This window comes from Lactuca virosa, chromosome 3 (assembly GCF_052849685.1).
Source record: "Lactuca virosa cultivar CGN04683 chromosome 3, Lactuca_virosa_CGN04683_v6, whole genome shotgun sequence".
Classification (NCBI taxonomy): domain Eukaryota; kingdom Viridiplantae; phylum Streptophyta; class Magnoliopsida; order Asterales; family Asteraceae; genus Lactuca; species Lactuca virosa.
Window position 1 is genome coordinate 111798562 of NC_136428.1, and position 18322 is coordinate 111816883.

An 18322-nucleotide genomic window follows, 5' to 3' on the forward strand; every position below is an offset into this window, starting at 1 on the left:
AAAATACACCCTTTGACTAAAAACTCAAAAGTCAACCTCAAAAGTCAAATTTAAAAAGTCAAACTCAAAAGTCAAACTTGAAAAGTCAAACTTAAAAGTCAAACCGAAAAGCTAAATTTGAAAATTTAAAAGTTAAATGAGAAAGTCAAAGTTTAAAGTCAAAGGTCAAATTTTAAAAGTCAAAGTCAAAATTTTAAGTAAAAAGTCAAAAATTAAAAACTAAAATTTTTGGTTGAAAATGTAATTTAAAAATGAAAGAAATTGAATTTTGGGTTATAAGTGTCAAGAATGCGGAATTGGGAATCGAGGATATTGTATTTAAGTTAAAAAGGGAAGGAATGTAACATCCACCAATCTAGATCAACTGGTAAGGCGGGAGGCTGATGAACCAAAGGTCGCGGGTTCGATCCTCGGCACTCCACAAAATCGTTTCCTTATTTTTAATGCGAAGCTAAGATGCGACGATGCGAGGACGAGGTCCGAACTTCAGACCCTATGTGACGCTGGCCGCAAACCGAGGACCGCAAACCGAGCCGTACACGTGCAAGCCGTAAACTCCAAGGGCCGTAATCTCGGACCGCAAACTCCGGGGCCATAAACTCCGGAAACCCTAGCTGCTGGCCGTAAACGCCGCCACCCCCTCGCTGGTTACGACAAAAAACATCGATTTTTACCCCTTTTGCTCCAAAACTCGATCAAAAACCCGTTTTTATGAAAAACGCGAAGAACAAACCCCCCCTAATTTTCAGAGATCTATCCAAAAACGCCGAAATCTTTCAAAAATAAGATCAAATACGCTACAGATCTGACAAAATTGACTGATACAATCCAAGCTCTGATACCAATTGTAAGTCCCTAATCTGCTTGTGTATCAATCAGATCCAATTGATGGTGCGGAATCCCAATCAATTGGATGATGTCAGATCAAATAGAAGAGAAGAAGAAGAATAATATGAATCTTCAATGTATTGATGAATGGAATGATGCTCCTTTACATGAGATTCACACACACACACACACACACACAAGCTCCTTTCTCTCCTCTCCTCTCTCTCTCTCTCTATTCCGTACACTCCTTTTATGTTCATCAATCCCTCCTCAACCACCTAACACCTATATATACTTGGGGAATATGGGCCATAAATGGGTTTACGGCCGTAAACCTGTTTACGGCCGTAAACACCCACCTGGCCGTAAACCTGACCGTAAACTCATAAAACATTACAAAAAAATACAATCAATTAAGAAAAGAAAGCTATAAACCAAGGGGGAGATTGTTGGGTCAAAATATTGGTTTATAATTTGCTTTTCTAGTTGATTGTATTTTTCTATAATGTTTTATGAGTTTACGGTCAGGTTTACGGCCAGGTGGGTGTTTACGGCCGTAAACAGGTTTACGGCCGTAAACCCATTTATGGCCCATATTCCCCAAGTATATATAGGTGTTAGGTGGTTGAGGAGGGATTGATGAATAGAAAAGGAGTGTACGGAATAGAGAGAGAGAGAGAGAGGAGAGAAAGGAGCTTATGTGTGTGTGTGTGAATCTCATGTAAAGGAGCATCAGTCCATTCATCAATACATTGAAGATTCATATTATTATTCTTCTTCTTCTCTTCTATTTGATCTGACATCATCCAATTGATTGGGATTCCGCACCATCAATTGGATCTGATTGATACACAAGCAGATTAGGGACTTACACCAAGGCCGGCCCACTAGTAGGAGTTTGTAGGTAGATGATTGTCTTTGTGATAATTATCTGGTATGCCACTATCTGTTATGATTTATGTATCAGTATGCTATGATATTATGTGATAATGGTAGGGGTGAAATAGTCCCCGTATCCGGTCGAAAAGACCGAAGGGGTAGGTCGGGCACCCATATATGCCTGGCAGTACGATTATGTATGCTATTATGTGGTAGTGGTAGGGGTGAAATAGTCCCCGGTTACCGGTTGAAAGAGACCGAAGGGGTAGGCCAGCACCCTGATATGCTAGGCAGTTACCTATTGAAAGAGACCGAAGGGGTAGGCCAGCACCCAGATATGCTAGGCGGTATGTTTATTGTATGGTATGTGGTATGATGGGGGAACTCACTAAGCGTTGTGCTTACGGTTTTCAGTTTTGGTTTCAGGTACTTCCTCTTCGAAGGGAAAGGAGCCGACATGATGGCAGCGCATCACACACGATTTTCCGCACATGAGATCTTTGGGAGATGTACTCTGACATTATTTTTATATGACATGTTTTGAGATATTTGACATATGGGTTTTGAGTATGATATGAGATGACATTGTCGATGTTTTCAGATTACCGTTTTATAACTACACATAGGATTTCATGTTTTGCATAATACCCATAAATATATATTTGTAGAGAAAAAACGTTATGGCCATATCATCTCGCGAGATGTTGACGATAAATAAAATCAAATCTCCACCTTTTATTATTTCTAATGGTATGTGGGTACTTATTTCTTATGCTCTTATTTCTAATTGTACGTGGGTTGATCGAGTGAAGCTGTAGGGAACCACTGCCACATGGGAGGGATGGCAGGTAGGTCAACGTAGATGTGAAGGGCCGCCTGAGCATGATTGAAGTCGACTGGTTGCGTAGAATACCATTAGATGGTGGTTGACGTCGTTGCTGCTGAAAATTGTTCGGAGGCTTGGAAAAAGTCCATGGAAGTAGAGCGGGCCAGCCATAGGAGCCCCATGGGTAGTAGAAAGAATTCCATGGGTTGGCTGGAGGATAGCGAACACCTAAAGAAGGTTGATATATGTAACACCCGGTCTCAGGTACGCATTTAATTCAAGTCAAACTTCATGTTTTACCCTTGGACTCGACGAGTTGGGGGCTCAACTCGTCGAGTAGGATCGACTCCGGGTCAGGAAACTAAGTGACCTACTCGACGAGTCGGAAGACCGACTCGGCGAGTAGGAGTTGTCCGATGGAAACCCTAATTTTAGGGTTTGTCCCCCTATTTAAAGGAACATAACACCCTTGTGGCCTCCCTTATCACTCCCTTAACGTCCAGAAAGCTCTAAACCGCCACCCTTGAGTCTTGTGAGTATTTGAGTGCCATCTCCTTAAGTAATCTTGTGTGTTTGAAGTTGGGTGAAGAACAGGAAGAGGGAGGACTTCAAGAGAAGATTTCAGATCCAGAATCAACACCATCTTCTCCTCATTTTCTGGTAATAAAGCTTCACACTTGAATTATGATTTCCTAGATATTCTTATGGCTATTTTGGGCTTTGAAGCTTGATCCTTGGGATTTGGACGTCCCAAGTTGATACACTTTCAGATCTGGATCTTGAAGGGTCCTCATGGCATAAAGGTGCCATCTTTATGGCCATGAGAACCCCCATGCATGCTATTAACCCCCATTTTGACCTTTTAAGCTCAAATTCTTCATGCATACACGTAAAGTTTATGACTTTACGTGTTATATCGGCCTTAGGGGCCCAGATCTACCTTTTGGTTAAGTTTTACACATCAGAAATCGACTTATGAGCTTGGACATGCATAGAATCGACGAGTCGTTCTTGGGACTCGACGAGTCGTGGGTTGGTTCCCACAACTGTTACGATTCAGGAGAAACCCAGTTAAGTTTAGAAGGGGTTTAGATGAGTCCAGGGAAGGGACTCAACGAAACAGACATATCCATGGATCTGAAAACCATAGGACTCGGCGAGTGCAGGAACGTACTCGGCGAGTCCAAGGCCATCTCCCAACTTCTGAAGACGGACTCGACGAGTTGTTCATACAACTCGGTGAGTCACAGTCTAGATACTATCATATGATAAAGATAAACTCGACGAGTTCGGGAGGAACTCGGTGAGCCAGATGAAGATTGTCCCGATGTTATGATTGAAGGAGAACTCGTCGAGTTCTTGCTAAACTCGACGAGTGGGGACAAGTTGGGGTTAGATGAAAGGATTGGGACTCGGCGAGTTGGCGAGCCAACTCGACGAGTCCGGTCAACTGGAAAGTTGACTTTGACCAGGATGTGGACTTTAGTCAGGGGTAAAATGGTCAATTTACGCTGAGTATAGTTGGCAGTTTCTGACTAAGTCTCATTGTGGAAATTATAGCCGGAGAGTCTCCGGAGCAGCAGTCAGATATTTTTCCGCTTACTGTTCAGCAGTCAGATACACGAGGTGAGTTTCCTTCCAGTAGGAACGGGTCTACTGCCACAATGCCGGCCCATTTAGATGTTAGTTGTTCCAGACTTTGGTCCGATGCCGGGGTTAGCCCGATGTAGTTATATGTTTTCGGACTTCGGTCCGATGCCGGGGTGGTCCCGAGAGGTAGTATGTATGCTTGATGTCTTTGTGATTCATGCATGTTTATGTTATGTGCCTTGTGTTCCGGACTGTGGTCCGATGCAGTAGATATATGTTTATGTTACCTGTTTATGAACATGATATGTTCAGTTATTCCGAACTTCGGTCCGATGCAGTGGGCAAGGCCCAAGTTATTCCGGGCTGCGGTCCGATGCAGTGGGTAAGGCCGAAGTTATTCCGAGATGCGGTCCGATGCAGTGGGAAAGGCCCAAGTTATTACGGGCTGCAGTCCGATGCAGTGGGCAAGGCCTAAGTTATTCCGGGCTGCGGTCCGATGCAGTGGGCAAGGCCCAAGTTATTCAGGGCTGCGGTCCGATGCAGTGGGCAAGGCCCCGTATGTGTTTTACGTGTTATTGCATGGTATGTGGTAGTATGGGGGAGTTCACTAAGCTTCGTGCTTACGGTTTTCAGTTTTGGTTTCAGGTACTTCCACTAGCAAAGGGAAGGGCTCGGGATGATCGCATGGCACACACCACAGTCTTCAGCCTGGGAGTTTCACTCTGATATTTTGTCATGAGATTTATATATGAGACATATTTTATGATGTGTTATGATACATGACTTACGATTCTACTTATGATACTGGATGGTTTATGATTTTTAATATGATTGAAAAAACGAAATTTTTGGGCCGTATTTTTGGGATGTTTCAAGTTGGTATCAGAGCCTTGGTTTGAGGGATTTGGGCACACTTTCGGGTGTGTCTGAACTCAAACTAAAGAAGTGGTATGAAGTTTCCAAAAGAAAAACCATGTTTACAAAAAAGATTTTGAGAAAAGAAAACAATTTTAGAAAAAAAAGTATAAAGAAAAGAGTTTTCGAAAAAGCGAAAAGAATTTTGAAAAAAGAGAAAAGGGTGTGGTGCATGCAATCAACCGAGCCCAAGTAAGTACTCCAAAATTACCCATACAAGTTTATGCTATGTTATGATTATCAACTTTATTAGAACAACATGCTAGATTAGGGCTAAGGATCTAGGAAGGATGCCTTATGTGCCTGTTATATGTGTTCAGCTCTATGAGAATTTCATGCTAGTATAGATTAGTCAGTATGATAGCCAGAGTAGTAGATGCTTGATTATGTGTATTCGATGCTCGAATGCTGCTTGCTTTGTGCTTTTAGGAGTCTTAGTTATCTTTCACTAAGTAGTAAACGAATATGTTACGTTGCATATTGCAAGGACTAAATAATTTCAGAAGGTTAAGTCTAGCTCTATTTCGCAGCTCTTGTCTGAGTCCAACCGTTGTAGAGTAGGATCTATCATTCGAAGAATTATCTAGTCTGAGTAATATGTAATAGTATTCACGAGCTAATTAGTGAAAGAAAGCAGGGACTTCTTATGCAGCTGATGGCCGAGAGTGGATTGGTGATTACCCTAGGGCAAGCCAGGAAGAAGTTTAGTATGAGATTAGTAGTAGTAGTAGAAGAGACCTGGTGGAGTCGAGGTAGTTCTTGAGGAAAGTACGGATAAATGTGGAAGGTAGTATGGGCCCGTGTTAGGGTCGAAATATATTGTAATATGTCGAAGTCTGTTTTACCCTTCGTTTATTTTGTAATGTTATTTACTGAGGTGTATTTCGTACGAAGCTTAAATGTCTATGCCTTAGTATTTTTTGTATGCTTTCACAGTTCCTATAAATAGGGAACTTTACTAGAGTTAGACAAGAGTCCTTTACAGAACTTGTCTATTTTTCCTCTGTAAAAGTTGAGAGCATAAATGAGCATAAACCAGATCTTATTTACATCGTTTGTTCATTCTGCACTCGTTCAACTCTGATTCTGTTTAATTCTTGATTCTACAATACTACAATTGGTATCAGAGCAGGAATCTTGATCTGAGATCTAATTTTCATTCTGTTTCAAAAGGTTTTTTGAATCAAAATTCCGGTTCAAAAAGTTCCGCATCTTTTGACGTGAAAAAGTTTTCTGGATCTTGAGTTGTGATTCGATTCTGCAACAGTTTTGTTGAATCGAGTATTCTACTTTGTTTTTCTGTTCAATTCAGCAATTTTCTCTCAAATTCTCAATGATTTCTCATAAATTCTCAAAAAGTTTCTTCTGTACATGAATGGCGAACTTCAATCTCAACTCGATGACTTCATACTCTCATCTGCTAGGATCTTCAACTAAGATTCCTATGCTCATTCCTAAATACTATGATCAGCGGTCTGATCGTATGCAGGATTATCTGAATGGAATCGATGAAGAGCTTTGGTCTTGCATTTCAGGGAATGTTACTTTACCAACGAATCTTCAACCAATTGGATCTTCATCAAGTACTACAAGTGTGGAAAATCAAACTGAACGTATGAAGAAACTTGAAAAACGATGCATAAGGGAGTTACGTGGAGCATTGCCTCCAGTGGTGTACAACTATGTCAGAAGCTGTACAACTGCAAAGGAAATCTGGAATAATCTCAAAGAAAAGTTTCAAGGCAGTGAGAAGACGAAGGTCAATTCGGTTAAGCAATGTTTAATTGAATTGAAGGATTTCAAACAAAAAGATGGTGAAATGATCGAAAGTTACTATGATAGGCTGAATGAGCTGATATACAAATGCAATCGATATGGAATCACTAGGACTGCCATGGAATTCAATCTCATCTTTGTCATGGGACTTCGGAAGGAATGGAGAAGTGTTAGCATGATGGTGAAAAATCAACAAAGTTTCGATACATCTTCTTTGAATGATTTGTACAATCTACTGAAAACTCACGAAAGTGAAGTGAATGAAATGGATGAAGAGTCGAAACTTAGTTTGGGAGGTCCATTAGCACTTGTTTCAAAAGTGACTGAAAAGGAAACTGTCGAAAAAGATGATTCTGATGATGAAGAGGGGTTTTTAATGAATTCGGATGATGAGGCAGTTGCATTTTACTCTAACAACCGAGTGAATTTTTTTTTCAAGAAACCATTTAATCCGAAAGTGAAGCAAAGTGAAGGAAAATGAAGTTTCGTGAATAAAGCTACAGGAGATGAAAAGAAGAAGTATGAGAAGAATGATGTGAAGGGTACTGAGGAAAAGAAAGAGAAGAAATTGAAAGGAGATTCTGGTATGGATTGTCATTATAGCATTGGAGCCAATCATTTAGCCAATGATTGCATGCTTCGAAAGAAAGAAGAGAAGAAGAATAGGGTGAAGGATGAGGCATATTATGTGGAGAGGTTGGAAGAAGTACGTGCGAAGGCAAAAAAATCCATCGTTGGTGGCTCAAGGTGAACAAGAGGATGATGGAACATATCAAATTTGGTCGTCGGGATCTGATGATGAGGAAATGTGTAATCCTACGCATGGGGCAATGTATGCGAAGATGGAGAAGGATTCGGACGAAGAGGTCAAGGGTCGCTGTTTTGTGTCAAAATCTGCTGACAAGTCACCAATGACAACAAAGGTACGTAACATTCTTCAATCGTTCAATATTCCTTTAAGTGCATATGATTCCGAAATTGTTGCTTTTGATGATACTGTTGCTTATTTCGATAATTTGGTTGTTTCTGCTAGCAATGAAGCTAAGAAATTAAGCAATCAGTTGTTAGAGACACAGAAGATGCTAGATTCGAAAGTGGTTAAGATAGAATGTTTAGAATTACAAATAACAAACATCATGTGTGATCGTGACTCATTATCTAGTGATGTAAAACTTTTGCTTGCTCAACGTAATATCTATTGCAATTCTGCTAAACGTCTATATGCGAAATTAACTGCATTGCATCATTCGTGTGATATTAGCAAGGAACAACATAGGAAGTTATTACCTTTTCTAGCATACGAAAGAGTAAAAGTAGATAATATTTCGTATGATTGTGAGAAAACCATAGCTGAGTTTGACAAAATTCATGATGATAGATATGCTTATGGAATTGTCAAAATTGATGAGTGTCTTGATACAAATGAATTGGTTGACATTGTGAATGATACTTTGACCAAGTCAGAACAAATCAAAATTTTGAAAAAGACTGAGAATTCGACATCTGATTCTCAATCTAATTTTGCCGATATTGAAGATAATTCTGACAATATTAGCGAAATTAGTGATATTGAGGATGTTGATTGTTCTCAGTTGTCTGTCATTAATGTCGCATCAAAATCTAAAGGAAAAGAAAAACTTAAGGATTTGGAAGTTAATATTGACACTGATAAACCTTCAACTTCGAAAGTTTGTGATTCTGAGGTTGTGGATATCCGAGATAGTCAAACAGATAGTAGTGATGATGAGGAGGATGATGACGAATTGGACAAAAAGGTCTCTTCAAACAAAGATTCGAAAGAAAAAGAAATTACTCGTGTTGTTGTTGATCAAGTATTTGGGGACACTAAAAATTTCGACAAAGTTGTGTCTGAAAAAGGAGCCCATTATTTAGAAACAAATCAAGTGGTGTATCCTAATTTCAAGTGTACTGATGATGTTGTCTTTCCAAATCAAGTGTTTGTTACAACAGGAAATGTTGAAAACATTAAACCAGAATTTGCTAAAATGGTCGAAGATGACAACAATAAGACAACAGATGACAGATTCTTTTCAAATCAAAGCACAGTCGAAAATACATTAACAAAGAATTCGTATGTTTTTCAAAGACAAAAACCACAACGCAAATGGGTTGAAAAATCGAAAGTTGTGAATGAAGTTACAAAAGAAGTTGTTGTGGAAAAAGAAGTTCTTGTCAAATTAAATTCCAAAGAGTTCAAAGAACAAATTGACAATTTTTCAAAAGAAAATACAATTTCTAAAAGACAAGCTCGAAAGAAGATTTTTCGGCAAACCATGGAACCTCGAAAACAAAATAATGAGTTGAATTTGAAAACAATTAAAAATAAAAAGACTGAATCTGTTGAAAACAAGTTTTCTCATTCAGAAAAGTATTCAGATCTTAAGCACAATCCCACTCAAGTCCATAAATTTAAATCTGAATTTCAACTAAAAACAAATTTTTCGAAAGTTTCAAACTCATCATTTTCTCAAAATAACGAAAATACATCAAAGAATGTTCAACATAAATCGTCATATCAACGATTTTCTTCAAATCAACAAACAAAGTTTTCTCAAAAATACAAACCTTCAAATCGATTTTCTCAAATCCAAAGTGTTGGCAACAATGATGGAAGTCGATATGCTATGGCATTTAGACCTAAATCAAATGTTGATTTTGTTCGACAAAAACCGAATTTTTGCAAATCCTAAAGGAAAACAAACCTTAAAAATTTCGTACACAAAAGGGTTGTCTCGTGACAAAAACATTGATCATTGGCTTGAAGGAAAAGGTCGAAAATATCAATCCGGGAAATATTCTCAACAACAAATTCATGAAGCTTATGAGAGTTATGTGAATTCTTCATCAACTGGCAGCTCGTCATCAAAATATTCGAATGTTTCGGTTAAAACTTGGCAACCGATTTCGAAAGACAAGCTTAATCACACTCAATCTCAAAAGACGAAGGCATGTGTCAGTGACAGTCCCAAACTAACAAAAGTTTATGTTTCTGTTTCCTTAAATCATGATGTGGACTTAATTGATAGTCTCAAAAATAAAGTTTGTGATTGGGTTAAAAGTTCTTCATTTCATTCTGTTTTCACAACTAATTTCCAAGGACCCAAACAGCCTTGGGTACCTAAATTCTTTCATTGATCGCATGTACTATGTGACGAGCAATATGATGAGAAATGGTATATTGATAGTGGTTGCTCACGTCACATGACTGGAAGAAAGGAAATCCTGAGAGATTTTCGTAGCTTGAAGAATGCAGGAGTTGTGAAGTTTGGCAATAATCACAAATGAAAAGTGAAAGGATATGGTAAATTCACGAATGGCAAATTCACAGTTAATCGCGTTGCTTATGTCGAAGGTCTTCAACATAACTTGATAATTGTTTCACAACTAGTTGTGGGTACTGGCAATCAAGTGTTGTTTAACGAAAAAGGCAGCATCATTTCAAATGTTGAAACTAACGAAGTCTTGCTCAAATCCAAACGACATGGTGACATGTTTACTCTTGATATAAAACCAATCATTGGCAAACCCTCAATGTGCTTACTTTCGAAAGCTTCATCTGACATCAGCTGGTTATGGCATCGACGTTTGTCGCATTTAAACTTTCGAAACTTAAATAAACTGGTTATCGATGATCTTGTTCGTGGTTTACCTGTACTAAAATTTGATAATGATACTTTGTGTGCAGCTTGTGAACAAGGGAAACAGCACAGGAAAGGCCATCCAATTGTGGTAGATTCGAAAATTGTAGAACCGTTGGAACTTCTACACATTGACCTTTGTGGACCATCGACTGTTGAAACTCTTAACAAGAAACGGTACATTTTGGTTATTGTTGATGATTTTTCACGCTTTACTTGGGTTTATTTTCTCAGGTTAAAATATTAGGTTGCTCAAACAATGATCGAGTTTATTAAGAAGATTGAGATGAGTCTGAAGAAAAAGGTTCGAAAGATCAAAAGTGATAATGGATCTGAGTTTAAGAACAATGTGTTGGATTCGTACTTAACAGAAAAAGGAATTTCGCATAATTTCTCTTCGCCTTATACACCGCAGCAAAATGGTGTAGTTGAAAGACGAAATAGGTCACTTTGTGAAGCAGCAAGAACAATGTTGACATATGCGAATCTTCCTCAATATCTATGGGCTGAAGCAGTTTCGACAGCCTGTTTCACTCAGAATCGATCTTTCATTCATCGTCGATTCAATATCACTCTGTATGAAATAATCAATAATCGAAAGCCTAATGTCAAATTCTTTCATGTTTTTGGTTGCAGGTGTTTTATAATGAATCTTGCAGATAACCTTTCGAACTTTCAAGCTAAAGCTGACGAAGGCATATTTTTGGGATATTCGTACAATTCGGTTGCATACAGAGTGTTAAACAAGCGAACAAGAAAAATAGAAGAAACTTTCAATCTTACTTTCAATGATCATTATGTGAAACAAGTTGAAAAGCAATTTGAACAAAGACCAATAATTAATGAATCATCTGCTGAAACTGAAAATTCAAATTCATCTGATGTTGATTATGATTTAATTTTCGGTATTTCTGACAGGGCTGTGGATGCTGAAGTTCATGCGAATGATAATCATCACTCTGAATCTTCGAAGCACAATGATGACTTGGAAATTTATCAAAACATCGAAGATGTTAACTCAACAACGAATTCTCTTGGACATGGCGAAAGTATGCATGATAATCCAGTGGAGGGGGAGCACTTGGATTCGAATACTCTGGTTGAGGGGGAGCATTCTTTCGAGGGGGAGAATGGGAGAATGAATGATGTTGTTGAGGGGGAGCATCAAAATAATAATCGTGTTGAAGAAGAAAATGAAACCATAAATCTTAATCAAAATGATGATTTTCATGATCTAAGTGATAATGTTTCTATTGTAGGATCTGAAAATGAAGAGATGTACGAAGATGCACCTTTGGAATTTAATCCAGCTTATCCACCGTTAGAGAAATGGACAAAGACTCATCCAATGGATCAAATAATTGGAAATCCTCAAGATGGAGTATTAATAAGAGCTCAGATTCGTGCGAAGAATGAGGTATTAAATACTCATCAAGAATTTTGTATGTTCAATGTTTTCATATCTAAAATTGAACCAAAGACAGTTAAGATGGCAATGGAACACTCAGATTGGATTGTTGCAATGCAATCTGAACTGACTGAATTTGAAAGAAACAAGGTTTGGAGATTGATTCCTAAACCTGAAAATGTTTCGATTGTCGGGTTAAAATGGATTTTCAAAAACAAAACCGACAAAGATGGAAATATTGTACGAAATAAAGCACGATTAGTTGTAAAAGGATATTCGCAACAAGAAGGAATTGATTATGAAGAAACTTTTGCCCCTGTTGCACGACTTGAGGCTGTTCGAATATTTTTAGCATATGCAGCTCATAAGGATTTTGATGTTTATCAAATGGATGTGAAATGTGCTTTTCTCAATGGTGAACTCGAAGAAACTGTTTACGTAGAACAACCTCCAGGTTTTGTAAATGAAAAGCATCCTGATCATGTATATATTTTAGATAAAGCAGTATATGGGTTAAAACAAGCACCAAGAGCATGGTATGCAACACTTACCAGTTTCTTACAACAGTCGAAATTTAAGCAAGGATCAGTTGAGCCCACATTATTTCTAAAGAAAGTTGGGTGTCATCTGATGCTTGTTCAAATTTATGTTGACGATATTATTTTTGGCTCTACTGACCCAGCTTTGTCTAGTGAATTCGAAAATTCGATGAAAAGCCAATTTGAAATGAGCATGATGGTGAAAATCAATAATTTTCTTGGCTTAAACATTTGTCAAAACAAAGAAGACATTTTCATCAATCAAGAGAAATATAAAAGGAATTTGCTTGAAAAGTTTGTATTAACAAATAGCACGAAGTTAAGAGTTCCAATGGCTGTTGGCATAAGGCTCACACCTTCGTTAGAATCGCCTGCGGTTGATCTTACTTTATACAGGAGCATGATAGGTTCATTACTTTATCTTACTGCAAGTAGACCTGATATCATGTTTTCTGTATGTAATTGTGCTAGGTATCAAGCAAATCCTCGAGAACCACATTTAACAGCTGTGAAGAATATCTTTCGTTATCTCAAGGGAACAATTTCGTTAGGATTGTGGTATCCTTCGAAAATAGGATTCTTAATTCAGGAATTTTCAGATGCAGATCTAGGAGGGTGTACATTGGATCGAAAAAGTACAAGTGGTGGTTGTCAATTGTTGGATGGAAAGTTGGTTAGTTGGCAGTCGAAAAAGCAAATGTGTGTTTCGATTTCTACTACTGAAGCCGAATATGTTGCAGCTGCTGCTTGTACATCTCAAATTATTTGGATTCAAAGTCAATTGAAAGATTATGCTGTGAATATGAAAAAGATTCCATTGTACTGTGATTCTCAAAGTGCTATACGCATATGTCATAATCTAGTACAACATTCGAAAACAAAACACATTGCTCTTCGTTATCACTTTATCAAAGATCATGTGGAAGATGGAAACGTTGAAGTTTATTTTGTAAAAACAACTGATCAGCTTGCTGATATTTTTACAAAGGCTTTAGATGAAAAATCATTTGTTCGAATTTTGGCAGGTTTGGGAATGATTGAAGCGATTTCAGTTCCAGGACGGATTTCGAATGTATAGCAAAGGGGTGTTATACAATGGTTTTGATTCAGAGGCAATACGATGCCATTCAGCGGTTACTGTTCATAGTCAACGCTTCGACACGCTTCGGATTTGACAATTTGCATGATATTTGTGCGGTACACAATTTTCGTTAGTTTGTCAAAATTTTCGAAAGGTTGACAAACTTTCGTTCGTTTGTCATATTTTCGTAAGGTTGGCAATTGTAGTCTATCTACAAATTTTCGTGTGTTTGTAAAAATGTTTTTTGTAAGTTTGGTTCTTAGTTTTATTTTCGAAAAATCAAAAACTCCAAAAAGATTTTACTTTTGTTTGTTGTTTTATTTTCGAAAACTCAAAAACTTCAAAAAGATTTTACAAAAGATTTTCTTTTTCGTTATGTAGGTATCTTTTCGAAAAATACAAAATACCAAAAAGATTTTCTCTTGTTAATTGTTTCATTTTTCTGAAAACTTTACAAAAACTCAAAAAGATTTTTGTTACTCTCTTTGTTTCTTTTTCTTTATGCAGATTATACGCACATTTTTCAAGGGTCATGCTTGCATCACTATGGGAAGGTAAAATTTCAACACCTTTGTACTAGTTAGATCGTCCCTAGAAGCATGCTGCAGCATGTTGACCCAAGCCTCTGAAGACTCAATGTGTGTTTATGAAAGCCTAAATGAAATCTTTCATACGGAAATTTCTTCCCAAGTCAGGCTTATATTCACATTAGTTGATTGAGCTACCTTACTCTTCTCATATGAGTTAAGAGTTATTTGTTTTGTCCGAAAATAACAGAGGTACAATTCGTTTTTCAAAACCAATCTTTTTCATCACAAAGTTCTTACACATTTCACACACAATGACATATATCCGAGAGGTCATTCATCAAACCAATCATGACTTAGGCATATCAAACGTCTGTGTTTATGATCTGACGTCATGAGACCGTGATGTAAGTGAAACCCACCTTTCTTTCTTAATAAGGAATTAACGGGGAACTATGTTCCAGATTTAACGAAACATTGGTTTCAGTACCATTTTTCGAAACTCAAAAGCATATTCTTTTCTTATGCGTGATCTTGATCAAACTGTCGAAACCCACGATGTTTGTTACCCAACAGGATCCAGACCAAATATTTGTTTCTGAATATGATTTTCGTATGAGTTTCACTTGCTTTTACAGTCACTCTCAAAATCTTTCAAAGCATACTTGTCACTGACTACACTGGTCAAACAAGTAATTTCGGTTATAATTACTCACCTTATGTTTAGGTTGATATGTAACGAAATTAAAGCCTACCCAATAAGCCTAACAAAAGAAGCCCTTCGATACTTCTCTACAAGTATTCGATTGTAATTCACGGGATCATACACAAGCAGTTGATTATCTCTCTTGATAATTAATGAAGTAACCTTTGCCCGAGGTTTCTCTGCTTTTGTGTCGAAAGTTTGTGACATCACATATCCAAATTTTCGTTAATTTTTTTCTTATATTTTCTTTGGCACACAGCACACACGAAATCCTTGAGGTTCTGAGTACTACCAAATCAGGCTGATGATTTCGAACGTCTAGCAAATGACTTCGTCTCTAAACCCAAAGACGAAAGAGCTTATCCTTCATTCGAAGGTTGCTGATGGTTACTATTCCTTGACGAGACACGAACAGACTGTGTGAGGCGACGTTTACCGGTTTCAAGGAGACGTGACAGTTACTTTTTGACGCATGACAACTTTATTGGCAGACTGGTGCGACTTTTAAGGTGCCACGTCAGATCTTAATCAATGCGTATCCCGCATTCAAGTCAAATTAAGGGTTACATATAAAAAGGGTATTTATGGATGATTTGTCTTTTTACGCTTACAAAAGAAATCAAATACCCAAAATTCTCTCTATTCTCAAAAGCTTCTAAACCCTAATCATGGCTGGTGTTGATTCTGCTTCTCGCACAACTGAAGACATCACTTCTCAACCAATCATGAAGATTCAAAGCACCAATTATCAGGTTGAAGGAGATGTATCCCTGTACCCAGAGCAATTGAAGATGCTCATTGTCGCATTGAAGAGTTTCGTTCTGTCTAAGGCAATGTTCAATTCATTCGCCGTTCCTCTTTCATGGCTTTCTCAGGCTGGATCCACTGCTACATATAGCAAAGAAATGGATATCATCACCTTTCAACTGGTGAATGACAAGAAGATCAGATTGTCCAAGAAAATCTTTTATCAGATACTGGATATTCCCAATTCTCCAATTGTTACTGATCTTTCGTATGCTCAAGTCATTCATATGTTCAATGAGATGGGACATCAACCTCCACTCACGAAGATTAGTGATTTCAAGAAGTCAGCTTTGCCAACTGTCTGGAATTTCTTGTTTGGGATTTTCCTTCGATGCTTGACAGGTCGAAGTGTGGGTTTAGACAAAGGTCGCATGGAGGTGTATGCGATGGTGGCAGGATTATACTATGATATCTCCGTCAATTACTCTACTCAACTGTGGAAGGAATTCCAAAAGAGTATCGAAAACACGAATGTGGTGCAAGGCATTTCGTGTTCTAGGTATTGGAGCTTAATCCTTGGTTATGTTTATGACAAGGAAGGAATTGTTGTTCCTGATGATGAAGAAAAGGCCAAATTTCTGAAGTATCACTTTCCCAAAGAAGTTTCGGATGATATGGAAGTCTTTACTCACATTGCTCGGATTCCTGATGCAATGTTAAAGAGAGTCGAACCAACAAATTCAGTGTTGGTTGCCTATGTGACAACTATCAATCCAGATCTTGAAACTGGAAAGTTATTGTCGAAAGAGGAAGCTGGTCCATCCAAGAAATCGAAACGTTCTAAAAAGGAGGTCAAGACTACACCAGAGAAGCCGGTGCAGGAATCAAAGATGTCTCCTGAAAAGATTGTGCAAGAATCTACGAAATCTCCAAAGAATCCTGAGACAGCTGAAGTACTTGTTTCGACTGATATCATCAAACCAGTGGAACCTGTTGATGATACTGTGGTGGCTGAGAAACTTCCTTCCAAATCTGGGGTTTTTTCGTCGTTTAAAGAAAAGATCTAGGGGTTCTCGAAAGTCTTATGATAGTGGTTCAAAATCTTCTCCTTCCAATGTTTGTAAACCACAACTCTCTCATCAAGGAGTTATTTTTCGAGAGGTTCCAGCTCCAGTCTCGCCTTTATCCAAGAAACGAAGAGCTGAGGATGTGGCCAAACATATTTCGAAGAAGAAGAAAATACAAAGAAAGTTGGTTATTCAAGAGGAATCTACTGAAGAAGAAGTTGTTCCTAATACACCTGAACTAGTTGTTTCAAAATCAGTATCTATTTCTGAGAAGACAATTGTCATACCACCCGAAGTTTCGTTAACCAAATCACATGTTGAGGAGGTTCGAACTTCAGGCATTGTTTCACACGTATCTGATACGGATGTCAATGTCAACATGGGTGAGGGAGAGTCGAACAAACAGATTGAGCCTACTACTCAAGGTATTCCTATTTCTTCACAACCAGACACTTTCGTGTCTTTACCACCTTTTATTCTTCCAAACACTACCAATTCCCCAACTTTCGAAACCATTCTTCATCAACCCTTTACCACTCTTTTTCCGTCTCAATCTACTGACTCACCAAAGATTGATTCGCCTGTTCAACCTTCACCTGTTGTTGAAGTTGATACTGACAATGAAGGTTTTGGAGGTGCCTTTGAAGACTTATAGTTTGATGATGAAGAAGATCATTTCCCTGATCATATGTTAATGACGATGAAACAGTTCAAAATTCTTAACCAGAAGTTGAATTCTATTCTTCAATCTCAAGCGGATTTGGGGAGTAATTCGTCTGTATCTCATCTGGAAGTTGATAAGATGTTGCAAACATTAGAAAGAAAGGTGGTGAGTAAAGTCTCTGGAATGATTCGAGATTCAGAGGTTCGTTTGTTGGAAAAGATTGATCAAAATGATCAAAATGATGAATTAAGGGTCAATTCTGTCAATTCGATGTTCAGAGGGGAGGTGAAGGAATTCAAGCACTTGATGAAAGAACGCCATGTACTTTTCATTCAAGATATCAAGAAGGTGAGGGAAGATGTAAATCTGCAAATCCAAGAACTTCGATAGGATATGCAAAAAGAAATCTCCATCGTACAACGTGATTATGCTTCGCTCAATCAGAAAATTGACATTATTTGTGATGCTGTTACCAAATATGTCAAGCTGTACGAAGATTTGCGTCCTCAACTTTCTCAATTGTCGACTATGGAAAATAAAAACTTTGAGGAAGTGCTCAATTCGTTGAAGGAGCTCAAATATTTAACTATTAAATCAATTTCATCTTCATTGATTACTCCAGACTTTTTGTCTAAAAAGTTCGTCCATTTTGAAGCAATCTTGCAAAAACAACTTGCTCCACTTTCTCACATTTCAAGCCTTCTTCCGAAAAATGCCCCACCTGTTTTCACAGGGGTGCAAGGGGGAGAAAAGGATGTTGGAGGTACGAAGGCTAGTGGGGAAGGTTTGCATGCTGATGCAAAGGTTGTTGGGAAATTGTTTTCTTCGAAGATTTCAACAACAAAACAATTTGTGTCAACTGCTGAGCCAGTAATTTCGACAGTTGTGACAACAATGCCAATAACAACGAAGTCAATTTCCAAAGGAATTGTCATTGGGGAAGGTAGCAGCAGTTCGAAGCCTAAGGAGATGGTTGATAATTCTTCTATAAAAGACAAAGGCAAAATAGTGTTAATCGAAAAGTCAAAGGAAGAAAAGAAAGCTGAAGCGGAGGCTGAGATTGAAAAGCTTTGAATTGTTCAAAGTATTATGAGACTTCGTGCCAATGAT